Source organism: Aedes aegypti, chromosome 2 (assembly GCF_002204515.2).
Source record: "Aedes aegypti strain LVP_AGWG chromosome 2, AaegL5.0 Primary Assembly, whole genome shotgun sequence".
Taxonomy (NCBI): Eukaryota; Metazoa; Arthropoda; class Insecta; order Diptera; family Culicidae; genus Aedes; species Aedes aegypti.
Window position 1 is genome coordinate 149,249,352 of NC_035108.1, and position 17,180 is coordinate 149,266,531.

Below are 17,180 nucleotides of genomic sequence, written 5' to 3' on the forward strand. Positions count from 1 at the left end.
CCAGTTCTTCTTCTTCTTCTTTCTGGCGTTACGTCCCCACTGGGACAGAGCCTGCTTCTCAGTTGAGTGTTCTTATGAGCACTTCCACAGTTATTCACAGAGAGCTTACTATGCCAATGACCATTTTTTGTATGTGTATATCGTGTGGCAGGTACGAAGATACTGTATGCTCTGGAAAGTCGAGAAAATGTTCAACCCGAAAAGATCCTCGACCAGCGGGATTCGAACCCACGACCCTCATGCTGAATAGCTGCGCGTTTACCGCTACTGCTATCTTAGCCCAGTTATGAGATACTAAATTGGTGTCTTGGATAAAGTTGATCAACTAAATGAGAACTATTCACCTAAAACCTTATTTGTTCGGAAAACACTCAAAAGATGGCGCTAATGGTCGAACATTTTGATTGTTTATATCTCAGTTCAGTGATGATATACAACGTTGATGTCTTCGACAAATGTCAATCCAGTCAATCCAGTTATTAGATACAAAATTGATGTCTTCGACGAAGTTGATCAACTAAATGAGACATATTCGCCTGAAACGTTTTTAGTTCGGAATACACTCAAAAGATGGCGCTAGCGATCGAACATTTTGATTGTTTATATCTTAGTTCAGTGATGAGATACAACATTGGTGTCTTTGACAAATGTGTTCAACTGAATGAGATCTATTCGCCCGAAAACTGATTAGTTCGGAAAACATTCACTAGATTGCGCTAGTGGGCAAATATTGTATTTGCTTGCATCTCAGTTCTGTTATGAGATACAAAATTGTTGTCTTCGACAATGTTGAACAACTAAATGATACTTAGTCACATAAAACTTTATAACACTCACAAGATGGCGCTAGTGGGCAAAGATTTATCTAAGTCAAGTGATTAGATAAAAGGTTTGTGTCATGGACAATGTTGAACAACTAAATGAATCCTATTCGCCTAAAACCATATTAGTTCGGAAAACACTCACAAGGTGGTGTGTGGTCATATATTTTATTTTTTTTTACATCAGTCCAGCGATGAGACTGAAAAAAATCGAGCTCTCCAATTTGGTATCTTCGTCAAAAGTGTTCAGCTTAATGGGATCTATTCGCCCAGAAACATGGTAGTTTGGAAAATTCTCCCAAGGTGGCGCTAGTAGACAAACACATTATTTGCTTTTATCTCAATCTAGAGATTGGATACAAAGTTAGTGTTTTTGACAAAGTTGGAGAACTGAATGAGACATATTTGCCTGGAAACTTATTACTTTGGAAATCACCTAAATGTCACTACTGGGCACACATTTTTTTCGCTTATATATCAGTCCACCGATTAAATCCAAAGAAAGCTATTCGCCTAAAACCTTCTTAGTTCGGAAGTCATTCTCATGATTGAAGTCCAGTGATGAAAAATTTGGAATCTTCGAAAACAATGATCAACTAAAGGAGATATTTTCGCAAGAAAAAAAATCATATCAGCTGGGAATTGCTTTAATGTGCGAAACATCAAGGAAACAACCTATAAGAAATTGGTCTGCCTAGATCAAAACAATTCGAGCAACAATCGCTTATTTCGGATGCAATGCTCCTTACATTTTTAGATGAACCTTGACACCATTTAGATCCTTTGATCTTTTGAAGGGAGTGAAGAACGAAAAAACCGACAAATTGACTTATCCATCCATGAACTGAACTCTAATGGTGAAGGGCGGCTGTCAAATGAGAGTAAAATTGAATAGCCGCCAACCTAAGTCCAGAACCAGTTTTATGACTTAAACGTGGAAAAGTAAAAATTATTATTCGCAAAATTACAGGTAATAAATGCGCTTGAAAGATATTGTTTGCAAACAGTTATTTACTACACGCGCTACTGCAGTGCGTTGTTGCCAATTTAATTAGAAAATTCTACTTAATTCCCAAAATAAATGTTTTCGAGATAATTGATTACGCCTTCTTCATTGTTTGGTCGTAGTTTTGTATGGCTGTTTACCTTTTAGAACCAGCGACGCATTGAGGTAGCAGTAAAGAGCCTTCCTTGCTGAACTCACTCGGTCCAAGAATTGTGACATTTGAGCGGGCACGCTTCCGTATGCTCCCCATGTATTCTGGCCAGTTCTAGTGTCTAAAATTTTGGACCGCGTGGATTCGGTTCTATCGGTGAATAAGACTATATGCATCAGTGATGCAGTAACTTTAACGTTATAGCCGAATAATGTTGGCTTCAAATATTCACATCTGTAAAGCATGTAATAGTTGGAGTTCAATATTTGACTGTCATTGGACTGAAGGACTAACTTTTGATCAGCACTTACGGAATTTTGATATTGCCAAATATAAATTTCGATCACTGTCAGATCAGAGTCACATTGTATACTAATAACTTGAACCAGAAAAAATATTTTGATAGTTATGTTTTCATTGTCAGCTGGCAAGTTTTATATAATCTTTTTGAAGATTAAGTGTGCATTATTGTACATGTACATGTATGGAATTATATGTATGTCTGTATCTTACTTACGTGGTAGAGCAGAAAATTGAATTGAAGTCACTAAATGATTTAGTTCTGGCATGCACCTTTCGCCTCTGAAATTTTTATTCTTTATGTTGCAATTTCTTTATCAGGGTACGTTCATAAATTACGTCACGCAAAGTTTTGCCATATTCATCCTCCTCAATTTTCATCTGTATCACACTTTTTGTATGGATTCCAATTTTTATATGGGTAGTCACGTTTCATTGTAACCCCCTCCTTCTTCTTCTGTACGTGACGTCATTTATGAATTACCCCTCACCAGCAGTTTTTTCCAACTTGTTTACATTGTAATGGGTCGAACTGCATGAAAATATATTTGATTAATCTCGAAAATAAACTTATAGAACAGCTAGATATGGACGACACACTTTCAAGAATTTTTTTGGATCCCCACCATAGACTTGATTGTTTTTGGTGAAATAAGGTTTAATTTATGGGTATACGACTATGAGTAACAAAAACGGAGCTGAATTCCAATTGTGAGATACCTTGGTCGTTAACGGGTTAATATAAAAAAATCAGTATCGCTAAAACATCCACCAAATGAAAGCTTAGGCTTTTCCCTTTCATTTGAGACCTGTTTGGAAATGTTCTATCGGGGAGTCCTGAACATTTTTTTCAAAACAGTACAATGCCGTTTTTTCCAGTACTGATTTCTAAATTATGTTTCACATAGTCATTTTCTTTCATGTTTATCTAAGTAGCCATGAGAAAATTTACCACGAATAGTTAACCAATTAATAAAAAGGATTTACCATTATACCATTCTATTTAAACCAATTACAAACACGACATATCGATACAGTAAATACGGTTAAGGACTGTTCATTTTATAAAGTGGACACCTTGTGCATGCTGTATCTTTCTTATTAATCAATGAAATTTCAATCGGTTTTTTGCACATCGTTCGACTAGTATTGTACAATGTTGTGATAATAAAAATTCTCCAAAATAATTAAATTTCACACGAATATGGAACAACGATTAGATCGGTCGATTTTTTGAGGTTATCAAAATCAATGATTGTAAGAAATTGGCTGGAAAATTCGATAATTTATATTTTCTATTTTCAAAAAAGGCTTGTTCTTCGAAAGCATCATCAATCAGAAGCCTGATGGAAAAAATCAAGTTATTTTTGGAGCAACAATTTTACAGATATAATAAAATCAATTTTCCCGTATATTTTTAAAGAAATTTTTTTAAATTTGATAGGAATTGAAATGAGTAGAATTTTTTGTGTAAAAGTACGTCCTGACGGAAGTCCTAATATAGTATTAATATGAAAAATAACTTACGCCTTCATAGAGTTACTTAGTAAGTCCCCACGTCACATTCAAAGCACAACAGAAACACAATTGTTTTATTCTTAGAAGACCTATCAAAGTACATTGACAATCATCAAAATTGGCAACACTGCTGTAATAAAATCGATTTTATTTTCCACATATTATTTTCATAATATGTTACTCTGAGATTACCAATTGAAAAATTCGGAGAAAAATGTTTACAATTTGCTGTAGATCGATAAATATGCGTACATGATTTTAAAAGTATGAGTCTTTTTAGTAAAACTACCATAAACAGTAAAATTTATACCTAAGACTGTAGTTTAATCTCATGATTTAGCTTTCGTTTATACTAATATAGTTTCTTTAGTAATCCAAACTAGTTTTGAACACGCTTTTTACTCTTCTCTTTTGCTGGGAGTGAAAGGATGTGTATCAGCAAATTTGGCCATAAATGGGTAAATCACTAAAGTTACCTAATGTCATAGAATGGTGGAATATAATTGATATTTTTAAAGCTTTACCTTTAGTAGAATAGTAAAGGATACAAACATACAATTTGTTCATAAAAATAGGGATTTTTGTTTTGCGAAAAATAATGTTAAACTTTGACGGACAGCTTTTTTTAAGAGTTTTTGGAACAACTATTTAGCTCTTCAACCAAAAGCATTTTCAAAGATTTTATATTTTCATAGCATTTTAGAATAATAGGTCAACGATACACAGAAAACCGATTACGATTTTATCAATAAATAAAAAAGATATAGCATAAACAAAGTGTCCACTTTATTAAATGAACAGTCCTTAATATGGCCTACAAATGCTCACTATTGTACATTACTACAGCTCAAAGATGCTGTCGATCACATGCTTCGGAGTTCTCCGGAACCTTAACATGATTCTATGCAACTTGAAGATCGAAATGCACGGTTTCACTGGCTTGTTTCCCGTATTTGCTCAAACCACTTCCTGCGATTTTACAAAACTCCGGGATATGATAGCGCCAATATGGAACTTCCAGCTATTGGGTGAGCAATCCACGTTTTTGAAAAGTTCTCAACCTATTCTGCAAAATCATCATCAAGACTCCTTTGAAAACAACTTTTATGTACCAGATCAAAATGATCAAGCGCCTGAAATACAGTTTTTCATTGAAAATTGATAATAGGGTCCTAAAGCCCTGTCCCGATTTTAGTGCCAAACGCTTAAATTAAGGCCAAAAACACATGTTTACTCAATTTTCCAATGTTTTCCGTTGGTTTATGTCCAAAAAACATTTTTTTTATGTTTTTCTAGATTTTGTCACACCCCTTGGCTTAAACTCAAATTTTGGGTGAATTTTGTTTTCCGTGTCCCTTCCGAAATGTCAGATAGGAACAAACCCAGTGTTAAAACTTAAACCCCTGTGGTGTTTTTGTCGACTAAGCGAACGTCAAACATGATCTCAACAACACGAAAGGGCATGTTACTTCAACTACTTTAGCAATTTTTCCCGCTCAAATAACGGCTATATCATGTTTAAACATTAATTTTAAAATTGGGTCCATAAATGAACCTTCATTTATGGACCCAATTTTAAAATTAATGTTTAAACATGATATAGCCGTTATTTGAGCGGGAAAAATTGCTAAAGTAGTTGAAGTAACATGCCCTTTCGTGTTGTTGAATAAAAACAAGATTTTGTCAAACATTTTAGGACCCCATTTACAGAACAGTACGATAAATTTCAATTGCTAGCAAACTTGGATCCCCACGGTGTCTTTGTGGAGTAACTTTATTACAAAAAAATAGGTAAGTCTGAAATTTCGCACTAAAAACAATTAGACTTTGCTCTTTCATTTGCGACCAAAATCAAAATAATCGGGGGGGAGGGTCCAGAACATTTTTTTTTGTTTTGTGTGAAGTATTCATGGATATGTGTGTTTGTGTACCGACACACATAGCGTTGAACATAGATACGGGACAAACTGCAAGATCAAACCAATTGAACACCTTGGCTTTGAAGGTAAAGTTGTTCTTGTTCAAAAGAGCTGTAATAAGCATATATGACATATGATATACCCATAATTGCAAAATTGTCTCAAACGTCATTTTTGTTATTGTCTACGAAAAACCTTGAAAATCGTACTTAAATTGGTCATAATGATGTAAGAAGTTATTAGGAAATATTTTTAATAGGTGAAGATGCATCGATATCAAACCTCGAATTTTCAAGAGCTTGTTTGTAGATTTGTATCTTGAGAACCTGACAACTTTTTGCGTTGAATATTTTATTGATTAGTCGCCACCAGCGAGTGACCAGTGAGTTACCGGTTGTCTGCTTCTCTAGACTTGTGCTTTTGAAAATTCGAGGTTTGGCTTCTATGTATATTCACCCTTAAAACCATTGACAACCGAGTGTGTAGCTCGTTGTTATTAAGCAGATAAACGGACCAAAATAAAAACTGTCACCGCTGGGAGACAGAGGAGGATCTTCTCTTCCTCGTAGCATTGTGAAATAAAGTGTAAATCCATTCGTTTGCTCAGTAATAACAAGCTATGGCTTTTAGGACGAGATCATAAATTATGCGAGATTTCTCTTTTTACTCGTAGGGGAGTACACAAATTATGTCACGCTAAATTTGAATTTTTTCGACCCCTCCCCCCCTTTGTCACACTTTCTGTATGAGTCTCCCGATAATTTTGTAAGGCTTATCACGCATGGCTTAACCACCTACCCCCCCCCCCCCTTGGAGCGTGACGTAATTTGTGCATGACCCCTAGATACAAAAGTGACTTATCCGCCTTTCAAACAACACAATTTCAGTTATTCGAATTAACTAGTAGAGGGCTTCGCATGTGATAAACCTTGTTATAAGGCATGTAATATACTTGCCCCATGGTGCTGATAAAATACGCAAATTTGGATAGTATTTGAGAAGTTTCAAATCTTATACTTTTAATGTTATTTTCTAAATGGCACAGTGCTTATGAAAAGATCAGAAACTAACATCATGAGGCTAAAATGGGTTTGGGATTTTTGTACTTGTTTGCAGTACTATAACCCCATACTAACCCCTCTACCGGCAGCTTCACTTTTTCAAAATATTCAAATCGCGATAACTTTTTTGTTTCTCAATATTTTTGAAAAAAATTTCCACAACTTCTCAAAAAACTCTCTTATTTTCAGAATCTGTATCGGTTTTGAGCATTGATCATCTGTATTCGGAGACATTCCAAAATTCCTTGGGGGACCGACGCATAGCCATAACTCTCGTAATTATCTCTGGCTACAGATTTTTTCTCATATTCGGTTATTCTCTTTTGAAAACTAAACTGATGAAAGTCTATTGTGAAGAAATTAAACAAATCGGTGTAACTGTTTTTGAGCAATGAGCTTTTATGTTTTTGGTACCATTCTAGCCGTAACGAGATCTTGAAAACTTCTTAAAACATCATAATGAAATTTTATATGGGAAGTGTCGGTCCCCCAAGGAATACCGAAATATTTTTAAAACCAGTTGACCAATGGTCAAAACCGACATAGATTCCAAAACTAGAAGAGTTTTTTGAGAAGTTGTGAAAAAATTGTGGAAAAATATAGAGAAACAAAAAAGTTATCGCGATTCAAATATATTTTTGTGCTGAAAAAATGAAGCTGCCGGTAGAGGGGTTAAGCTAAATAATAGCAAACAAACTCATGAATATCTCTTCTGCTATCTGTCAAATTGAATTTCTCTCTTCAGCAAATTTCTTTACTATGGTTTGAAGAATGAGCTTTTACAATGGGATAATAAGTTTGTACTTACATTACAGTACAAGCGTGTTTGGAACATACTTCAAAATTTCTTCATAGTAATTTCCATATAAACCTACATTGTCTTTGGGTCACCTTAAATCACCACCTAGAAAGCTGCGAATTTCGCAGAACACTATTTTTATAGTAAGGATAGTAAGGAACATATGTGAGATTGAATTCTCAAACAATTTTTAATTTTGAACCGCCCCAATGCAGATAAACACATAGATAGGCAAATTCAAACATATGTGCAAGTCTCTCGAAATCAAAAAAAAAAATACTTTGGACCCCCCGACCGATTATTTTGGTTTTAGCAGCAAATGAACGCGAGAAACCTTGACTTTATTGTGGAGAAGTTTCAGACATACCTATTTTTTTGTAATAAACTTGTTCTACGAAACACACCGTGTATCCCATTTTACTTCCAAAACATGCCAATTTTTCAAAAGCTTCTGACAGTTTCAGCTGGTGAATCCACATTTGCTGTGGCTTAAGCAACTGATGATCCTCACCTGTAATAAAAGAATTAATTTTAAAGTCATCTTTATGAATCACACAATCAAACTGCTGATGCTTACCCATTCCTCGACAACACCTAGTGAAAGGAAGGTGAAACCCCTGAACTGATTGGTTAAGTCTGCTGATTTTGAAGGCGATGTTTGGGGCGATTGCAACATCCAAACCCCTTAGACAGCTGCTCAACTGCAACGTTCATCTGGTGCTCAAATCACTTTTTTTTTTAAATCAAAAACAAGTCATCAGCGAACAAATGTTTTTTTTTATGTTGTACATTGGGTGGTAAACCGTGTAGATTCGACAACCAACCAATTCAATTGGCACTTACTTTTTGCATTACTGTGTCTACCATGTTTTGCCTTTAGTTTTGGTGAGATTGTTGTTCTCACATCATTACATGCTTCGAGTGGTAGATTTTAAATTGTGTTTATATTTATACAGTGCTATATTCAAAAGTTTTAATTGGTTACTGAACGAATAAACGTGCAAGCTCGACATATTTTGTAGGACAATAACAGACTTTGATCCTGATGTCGTGAAAAATGTGCTGTTCAATAATATCAACCACTATTGCTGATAACGGTTGCAGACACATATTCTTTAAACACAATACGCAAATCTTCGAATGATTGTATTCGTGGCTTTTTGGTTTCATGTTTCAGGTCTCCTGACAGAGTGAAGCGTAAATATATATTTATTAATAGGTGTGAAATTTGGATATATTTATTGTAATTATTAACAGGCATACCTCTAATCATCAAACCAAAATGTTGACCAAAAACAATGAATTTATAAACTTATCACGCGACATAATCACCATTTTTTTGCTATACCACCTTAGAACGCGACAACTTAAGCAATGCAGCGCCGATTTCCCTACTATTGATTCCAATTTAGTTATTTGTGCAATCTGTGAAACCATTTGTAATGTAATGATCCATGAGTAAATGTTTTCTCAAACGCTTTGTTTATAACTAATCGTAAAAAGCATTATCTTATGAAAATATATTTGAATTTTAAGACGGTAGCATACAACTGAATCTAAATAAGGGTTATTAATTAAAAATCTTTTAAATCTACAAACATGTTTTTTTTTTAAATTTTAAATACTGTTTACAACCAAGCTTGTTTTATGGAAATCTGGACAAACATTTGAAAAGGGCACATCGACATTGGTGAACAATGGACTTGTTAGATGCTGTTGAGCCCAATTCAACTCGATCACGATCACCAATACTAGTATCAGGAAGAACTAACACTAATCTTTCTTATAGTGGTGTTAGTTTGCATGGGCGAGCTAAAAAGGGATCAACCGCAACGTTTCTGAAAAAAGGCTCAAGACCTCTCCAGCCCTTTTCAAATGTTTGTCCAGAAATATTTGTCATGGCCTTCTACCGTTCGATTGAGTTGTCATCATATGGTACAAGCGATTCATTGTATCATACTATTGGTGGAAGAAGATCACCTATGGTATGTATCTCTTACTAAAATAAAAAAAATGTTCAGGACCCCCCGATAGAACATTTCTAAACCGGTCTCAAATGAAAGTGGAAAGCCTAAGCTTTCATTTGGTGGGTGTTTCAGCGATACTGATTTTTTTTATATTAATGTTGTTCTACCAGAGACACCGTGCTAAACAGCTAGTGTAGTGTGCTATTCCTATACCTAAAAAACAATGCGCTCTCGGGCTAGGCATTGGATATATATAGAAAGCGTTGTGTTTGGATGGGCATCTAATTCTTCCGAAAGAGGTGCACTTTGCGAAAGAGGACCACGTGATTATTGAGTTGAAATCGAATTCAGGTTAACTTCTGCGTTCATGAATCCTCTCATGGCGTAGTGGTAGCGCGCCCCAACTAGAGATCGGGGAGTCGTGAGTTCGATTCTCACTGAGAAGACGTGTAACTTTTTCGCAAATCTTCACATCAATTTGTCCATCTAATCCAATTGCAAATTATATGTAATGTTTAGCTTTTCGGTAGTTGATTTGAAGTTTTTGACTCAAAATTCAAATAAAAACCATATTAAAATTACGTAAAAGCACTGAAAAAAACCCACAAAAATGTAAAAAAAGTTGGCCAAACTGTTCTCAACAAGTATACAATGGACCAATGCACGAGTTCACTAATTTGACGTTTGAACAGTGCCGAATTCACTGGTCACATCAAATGGTCACATAAATATGTAACACGGCACCGCTCAAACGTCAAATAGTGAAGTCGTGCATTGGTCTATTGTTACTGTTGTTATAATTAGAAATATTTACAACTGACTTAACTTACCGGAGTGGCTTAAGTATGTTTTTACATGGCTTAAGCCAGTAAGCTTAGAATAATAGAATGAAATCTAACACATAAGTTTTAATATGATATTGATGTTATGTTCGATAAACGTGAATTATTCAATGCTGAATATGATCTATTAAATATTTATATAATTTATTTTTCGACCTTCCCACTAAGTGACCAGCCCACTAAAGTCTGTCTTATTTATTTTGCTTCATAATATTTGCTTCTCTGTATATCTGGTTATACTCTTGATGTTCTCGTCTAGTTTTCTACCGAGGATTGCCCTCAGCATTCTACGTAAATAATATCCTGCTCTACATTCTCAGCCACAACAAGACTTCAACTACACCGAACTCAACTTCAGAGTCAACTTCAAAGAAATGCTCAATAAGTATTACTTAACAAACAACATCACTAGGACTTCGATTATCTAAACCTGCAACCTTTTATTTCATTTTAATAGATCTGTTTATTGATTTCTAGGTCGCGTTTTACTCAATTACGAAAATCTAGATATGGCAAGTTATATCATAGACTTATAAGAATAGGTTTATATCTTAAGAGCAACAGGGAAAGCTGATTAAGCCAATAAATACAATCACGTGTGAGAATTGTTGACAAGGTGCCTACTTTTTTTGTAAAATCACATGGAATAAAAAGGATATGAGTTTTGAGTGAAGAACTAGCCGAATGAGTTAAAATTCACACAAATAAAGCAAAAAATAAGAGGATATGAGTTTCCAAATTTACTGTCCAATATTGCGATTTGTCGCATGTACTCCTTGATGGCTTTATTGGAATCGAGCGCAGTGAAGTATCACAGGGTTTCACTATTTTGAAGAGGGACAACTAGAATAAGCTGCCATTTACTCTATTCAAACGTATATGGTTGCATATTGAAAAATAAACAGCCTCAGTTGTGTTGGTGCTGAGACAGTACTTGATGGGGATGTAGTTGAAGTTGTTGACGAGCCATAGAACACTTGTGACGTACGATAATAATGTTTCCCGTATAGTAAAAACACGTACTCTGGCTACGAATATCTCTTTTCATGGGTAACGTAACCAGCTTAGGGACCCGCAACTTGCAAAGGGAAACGACATTTCTACACTGTTGATTGATAAAGGCTTATCCGACTTCATAGATCCAGTCTTTCATTAATAACTTCGCTAAAACACCTCACGATCGAAGGAATTTCTGGCTTGCAGTCTTTAATCCTTAATTTAAACAGTGTTTTTCCTACTTTCCGAAGTTTAGGCAATTGTATTTTGAAGGCAAAATACAGTTGCCGAAAAGTCGGACAGTAGAAAAAAAAACACTGTTTTAATTAAGGATTAACCACTGCAAGCCAGAAATTCCTTCAATTAGCAAGTTCCAGTCGATCATTCACTAACACTTCACGATCCTATATCATACAACACTGAAAAGTGCTTTCAATAATAACGCAAAAAGAGAAACAATGAATGCAAGCATGCCCAAATGAAACATCATTGTCAATTTCCCCTGTATGAAACGCTGTTTCTTGACTCTCTAACCACACTTATTTAAGAATATGGGCAAAGACTATTAAGCGAGTAAAACATGGCAAACTTCAGTGAGCTGGCCATTTAGTGCGAATGCCGTAATAAAATGTTTATTCTGATGTTGACGTGAGCGTACCAGAGCAACTAAATCATTCCAGATCGGAAACAATCGTTTGATACTTGCTCTAATCAACTATAAAGTAATCACATGCCTTATCTTCTAACTATTATTGTTAGCGTTAGCGTTAGCGTAGTTACGGTATACTTCGTAGATTGGATATTAGTAACATTCATGTGTTATTTGATAATCTCATCCAGACTGCTTTCAGGAACAAGGCTGGGGAGTAAACCTTAGTCCAATCATAAACAATATTACCAAAAGCATGGATATTGCTATTGCTGGCCACGCACATCTTTACCGTAACTTGGGATAGGGAGAGGAAATTCTGATGTAGCACTTACTTAATGAGAGGCCACCGACCCAGCGACACCCTCATAAATGCTACGGAGGTGGAGGTTGGGAAGGGGTAATAGGTCATAGGATTCGCCTGAAAGCTAGCGATGGACCCAGAGCATTTGTGGTTTGTAAATTTAACCTTTCGGTCGTCGCGCGAATTTTTGTAACGCGAGTAGTCGCGCTTTGTACTTTGTACAACATCCTTGATTTTGCGAATATCCCAGGAGCCTGACTACTTAGAAAGTTGGCGTCTTCGGCAAAGTTGTTCAGTAGTTCAAGGGCTATCATTGATCGTGTTGGTTGATTCTTAATTTTGCCAACAGGTGACGCTAGGGGGCACGAAACATTTGTTTTACAGAACTCAGGATCTTGATCACTTAGAAAGATAGCATCTTCGGCAAAGTTGTTCAGTAGTTGAAATTCTTTCTTTGTTTAATCCTAGAAGTTCGAGATAAGCTAAAATAATGATGGTCCTGGAGCTACGCATCAACTTTGTCGAAGATGCCATCATTCTTAAAGGTCAGGATACTGAAGTATCCGCAAAACAAAAGTTTCATGCTCACTAGCGCCGCCTGGTGGCAAAATTTTGAATCAACTAGCTTAAACAATGATAGTTTTCAACTTACTGAACAACTTTGTCGAAGATGCCATTCTTCTAAATGATCAGGATCCTGAAATATCTGCAGAACAAAAGTAAAAGTTCCATGCCCACTAGTACCACCTAGCGGTCAAATTCCGAAATATATGAGGTACCATCAGATACGCTCCACCTCCAGAACAACTTTACTGAAGACATATCGAAATTATCTGGATTTTGAGATATATCGATCTAAAATTGTGGTTTACTCATTATTATGCGACTTCTATGTACATTTGTTTATTTTACCGCATTATAAAAAGCCATACTGCAAACAAAAACTGTTGAGTATTGTTCTTAAGAAAAATCTTGAGGAATACATTTTGGTTTGGTGTCGATAGATATCTTTGTTACAAAATCATAGCATATCAGTCACAACTGTTGTACAAAGTACAACATCGCGACAGCCCGAAGGATAATCTTTTGAATGCCGGCAATCAAAAGACAAAAGTTATGTTTTGTGATTTATATTGATAATAAGATTTTGCATAGCACTACTCGATTTTTTATTGTGATGATTAATATGTATTTCTCTGCTCAGAAGTAATTACAAGCAGAACCGATCCCTCCAGGGTCATCGAGTCATCGCACTTTCACTTATCTAAGAATCATCCGACCGTACGTCCTAACCTAAAAAAAATTGATCTCCGAAAATGCGCGAAAATAATGCAAATAAATAAAATAATACCATTCGCGATACTACAACATACATTCAGTTCTGTGAAAACTAAACTATTACCGAGCGTATATCGATCCCTTTTTCTCTTACAATGCAATGCATACAAAAATGGAACAAACTCACCGGATTTGTTGAGATTATGTGCCGTCTGTGACTTTCGGACGGAAAAATATGCATCGTCGTATACTTGACGGTAGACAAAATGCAGCTGAAACCCGGTACACAACACACAAGTAACTATTTCACTTCTTCTCACTATAACTTTTATGAACTGAATAGTACAAAATTATAGATATGCAAATCTTGGTGGTTTATATTAGAATTTTGAGTCAAAAACTTCAAATCAAGATTTCTCGAGATTTCTCCTAGAGATTTTTTTTTTTAATTGGCCCAGAGGTGCAGAATAATATAAGGAGTCGAATCCTGTACTCAGATTTGATGGACAATTTTTTGCATAATATCGGCCTGTTGGGGCAGCGTGATGTAGTTTTATTAACATTAGTTTGTTTGCAGTAGTCCAGTGAACATTTTTGAGTATAAATAGAGATTTTTGATTACACTCATAATTTGTTTTACTCAAAAACCAATGGAATAAATGAACAAATTGGTGTAAAATTTGTGAAAAACCCACACGTCTTCTTAATGAGAATCGAACTCATGATTTCCTGTTCACTAGATGGGCGCATTACCCCTACTCCACGAGAGGACTCATGGACGCAGAAGTTAACCTGATTTCACTGTAAACTCAATCACGTGGTCCTCTTTCGCAAAGCGCACCTCATTTGTCTTATCTTTAATAAACAGGGAGTCGTAAGATTGATTCTCACCGAGAAAATTTGAAACATTTCGCAAATTTCACATCAATTTGGCAATTTAATCCAATTGCAAAGTATATGTAATGTTTAGCTTACGGTGTTTGTTGAAAAACTTTAGGTTTTCAACCTGTTCGCATGTGAAACAATAGTCATAGTGATGATATCTAGCTTTTTAGGTATAAATTAGCTTGTACAAGTCCAGTATTTGTTTAAACAAAGTAATTTTAGATCAAACTTTTTTCTTTATACCAAAAATCAATGGGAAACCCTGGATTTTCAACCTCTCTGCCCGATTATTTTTTTTTTTCATAAATTCACTTGTTGAGATTCAGGGAGCATGTTTGAAAAAAACAGTAAATTTTGCATACTCTCAAAACCTCCAGTAAAAAAAAAATTCATAACTGTTTGCCAATAAGTCAAATTTCAAACCAATGTCATGCATTTTTAGAATGCTCTCATTGTTTTAAATTGTATGCTAGAAAATCCAAACTTGAAGCAATGACATTTTTTTTCTGACATAAATTTCATAAAATAAGTCTATTTTTTACTTAAAAACTTCTTCAACCTTGTTTGCTTTAAACAATTTGCCTGTATTTGTTTTTTTTTGACAAAACATCGATTGTAGAAGTCCAGCAAATTAAACTTTTTGTTTGCCCTAAAATTTTTGCTTTGCCTTTCAACTATGAGAACCTAAAGTTTTTAGCCTGTTTGTCTGTAAATCAAAATGCAAAGCAAGTTGTTTTTTGGGGCTTAGAGACATTTCGTCGAATGACATTTGGTCGAATGACATTTGGTCGAAATTTGGTCGAATGGACATTTGGTCGAATTGGTTTGGAATATTTATTTTGGTCGAATGACGTTTAGTTGAACGGAAATTTGGTTGAAAGCTCATTTTAAAATGGTTTATTGGAAGATCATTTGGTAAAATTGATTATTGCTCCTTTCACCTTTCAAAAAAAGTTGGTAATATAACGCATTCTTTTGAATGATCTGTATCTCTAACTCTTGTTCAATAACAAATGGGACATTTAATGAAGTTTTTTTCAAATTCCATACATACTTTTATTTGTAATTTGAAGTTATGCCAAAATATAGGACTTCGATGGTTATTCAAATGAACTTTTAAGAAGTAATTATTTTTGTCCATTGACTGAATTATTTAGCTCTAGTGCATTTATGCTTAGTTGCTAAATCTTCGTTCTCCATACTCAATGGCATTCTATCCCATACATTCGGTCGTTTTGAACGACCCCTTTTTTCAACCAACTTTTCGACACAATTGTTTTCATGGTGGTGGCTAGCAAATAATATAATGTTACTCCAAAGACTTCTAATGGCCTTAAAATGTGGATCTTATTACGAGAAAACGGCTCAATTACTTAAAGTGGCATCCATTTTATCCTATTCATATGCTTCAAAGAAGCTGACTTCTCATAAAAATGTAGATAAAACAAAAAAAATAACATATGTTCTACCATGTGTTATCATTTTTCTGTCTTATGTACTTAAATCATACTAGAATTTTGAAAAACGTGCTCATGTCTAACTCGTGGCACTCTTCCAACCATTCCATGAAGAGATCCATTGCTTTCTCGAACATGATTCTGTAACATCAGATTTTTAACTCCACTAACAGTGTAGATGTAGGTAAAGCTAATCTCTGATCCAAAAATATCCTCATCGTTGACTAATGACGTGTCCATGTCCAACGACCGTCAAAACTCAATTCCTCAATGGAAGCAATGCATCCCCATTTCACAGAGCCATGCATTAGTGTGTAATTGATATTGAGGAACATTGGCTTCATAGTTCATTTGACACGTCTACATTTGCATAGTATCAGCACTAAGAAGAACACGTACCAGGGCACACATCATACTCTCATAATTGTATGAACAGGACAGCAATGGTGACGATTACGACTACGTGGATGGTTCATATGGGTTGCCATCTTCTTCCCAGCTTTTGCATCCTTCCTGGCAAACATGGTCATATCATTACTGCCTTCGACCCCCAGCCCAGCCCTCGGTGCGACAAAAGACAGTCCCCGAGCCGGAAACAGACGACACCCGCTGGGACCGAGTCTCAGTTGAGCCTGTTCCACTTTCCGTAACGGAAGCTGCTATCGCTCTGTGTATCACGTAGTGAAGTAGGGATTTCAATCGGGCTGCCTCCGGTTCTGCCTCCACTCCCATTTTCCTACTTCACCAGCTTATGCAAATCAAGCACCGAGAGTGTAAAGTGAAATAGTTCACTGATAGGTCTATGATAACACCTAATATAATCGATATATCACTCTCAGCATCTGCCAGCTGCCTATGAGCCGTTCTCTTCCGTTCAATATCCTGGTGGCGTCCTGGTTTTTGTATGTTTTTCCATGAAGCTGCCACATGCCGGGCTGCTCCTCGGTCTTAGTCGCAGAACTGTTCGATCCAGGGAACGGTGTCAAAAAATATAGACTTGCGCCTGCTAACGAAGGTAAGGCATATACACATCCGTGCAAAAGATTGGGGTCACCCCCAAAAAAACACTAAAGTTCGTTCGGGTTTGTTCGGGTGTTTGTTATTGCACATCAGATTAAAACTTATTTTGGCTTTTTTCGTTGATATTACTTTGTAAATATTTTGGTCGAAGCATTTTATGAACTTTGTTTATTAAATTGTTAATTACACAGACAACCAAAATGTACG

General features: G+C 35.6%; 1 protein-coding gene and 1 non-coding gene across 3 annotated transcripts in view; both read left to right on the forward strand.

The window, feature by feature from the left end:
• Nucleotides 1–17,180, forward strand: part of LOC5568868 (myb-like protein A) — a 397,347-nt gene that overhangs the window by 183,451 nt on the left and 196,716 nt on the right. The gene's annotated exons all lie outside the window — the stretch shown is intronic.
• Nucleotides 9,916–9,988, forward strand: Trnas-aga. Its single transcript has one exon. It is a non-coding gene; the product is annotated as a tRNA-Ser (tRNA).